This window comes from Schistocerca americana, unplaced genomic scaffold (assembly GCF_021461395.2).
Source record: "Schistocerca americana isolate TAMUIC-IGC-003095 unplaced genomic scaffold, iqSchAmer2.1 HiC_scaffold_59, whole genome shotgun sequence".
Classification (NCBI taxonomy): Eukaryota; Metazoa; Arthropoda; class Insecta; order Orthoptera; family Acrididae; genus Schistocerca; species Schistocerca americana.
Genome location: NW_025726335.1, coordinates 878,008 through 880,202, shown reverse-complemented (window position 1 = coordinate 880,202; position 2,195 = coordinate 878,008).

The window sequence follows — 2,195 nt, the reverse complement described above, 5'->3', positions numbered from 1 at the left end:
TTCTATGATTTGAACCTCTCCTGTGATTCCAGTTTTAGATTCCGATGCTTCACTTCAAGTTTACTGCATCCCTTGGACCTTCTTATTGACGATGAAACACAGAAATTGCATCCGAATTTAATACAAATGGCACAATGCCGACTTAAGTACAAGAGGACTGACACTCTAACTTTCTATGATTTGAACCTCTCCTGTGAGTCCAGTTTTAGATTCCGATGCTTCACTTCAGATTTACTGTATCCCTTGGACCTTCTTATTGACGATGAAACACAGACATTGCGTCCGAATTTAATACAAAAGGCACAATGCCGACTTAAGTACAATAGGACTGACACTCTAACTTTCTATGATTTGAACCTCTCCTGTGAGTCCAGTTTCTGTTGCCGAGGCTTCACTTCAGCTTTACTGTATCCCTTGGACCTTCTTATTGACGATGAAACACAGAAATTGCATCCGAAATTAATACAAAAAGCAGAATGCCGACTTAAGTACAAGAGGACTGACACTCTCTATAATTTGAACCTCTCCTGTGAGTCAGGTTTTAGTTTCCGATGCTTCACTTCAGGTTTACTGAATCCCTTGGACTTTCTTATTGACAATGAAACACAGAAATTGAATACGAATTTAATACAAAAGGCACAGTGCCGACTTAAGTACAAGAGGACTGACACTCGAAATTTCTATGATTGGAACCTCTCCAGTGAGTCCAGTTTTACATTCCGATGCTTCACTTCAGGTTTACTGTATCCCTTGGACCTTCTTATTGACGGTGAAACAAAGAAATTGGATCCCAATTTAATACAAAAGGCACAATGCCGGCTTAAGTACAAGAGGACTGACACTCTAACTATCAATGATTTGAACCTCTCCTGTGATTCCAGTTTTAGATTCCGATGCCTCACTTCAAGTATACTGTATCCCATGGACCTTCTTATTGACGATGAAACACAGAAATTGCATCCGAATTTAATACAAAAGGCACAATGCCGACTTAAGTACAAGAGGACTGACACTCTAACTTTCTCTGCTTTGAACCTCTTCTGTGAGTCCAGTTTTAGATTCCGATGCTTCACTTCAGGTTTACTGTATCCCTTGGACCTTCTTATTGACGATGAAACACAGAAATTGCATCCGAAATTAATACAAAAGGCACAATGCCGACATAAGTATAAGAGGACTGACACTCTAAGTTTCTATGATTTAAACCTCTCCTGTGAGTCAGGTTTAAGTTTCCGATGCTTCACTTTAGGTTTACTGAATCCCTTGGACCTTCTTATTGACAATGGAACACAGAAATTGCATACGAATTTAATACAAAAGGCACAGTGCCGACTTAAGTACAAGAGGACTGACACTCTAACTTTCTATGATTTGAACTACTCCTGTGAGTCCAGTTTGAGATTCCGATGCTTCACTTCAGGTTTACTGTATCTCTTGGACCTTCTTATTGATGATGAAACACAGAAATTGTATCTGAATTTGATACAAAAGGCACAATGCCGACTTAAGTACAAGCGGACTGACACCCTAAATTTCTATGATTTGAACCTCTCCTGTGAGTCCAGTTTTAGATTCCGATGCTTCCCTTCAGGTTTACTGTATCCCTTGGACCTTCTTATTGACGATGAAACACAGAAATTGCATCTGAATTTAATACAAAACGCACAATGCCGACTTAAGTACAAGAGGACTGACACTCTAACTTTCTTTGCTTTGAACATCTCCTGTGATTCCAGTTTTAGATTCCGATGCTTCCCTTCAGGTTTACTGTATCCCTTGGACCTTCTTATTGAAGATGAAACACAGAAATTGCATCCGAATTTAATACAATGGGCACAATGCCGACTTAAGTACAAGAGGACTGACACTCGAAATTTCTATGATTGGAACCTCTCCTGTGAGTCCAGTTTTAGATTCCGATGCTTCACTTCAGGTTTACTGTATCCCTTGGACCTTCTTATTGACGGTGAAACAAAGAAATTGGATCCCAATTTAATACAAAAGGCACAATGCCGGCTTAAGTACAAGAGGACTGACACTCTAACTATCTATGATTTGAACCTCTCCTGTGATTCCAGTTTTAGATTCCGATGCCTCACTTCAAGTATACTGTATCCCATGGACCTTCTTATTGACGATGAAACACAGAAATTGCATCCGAATTTAATACAAAAGGCACAATGCCGACCTAAGTA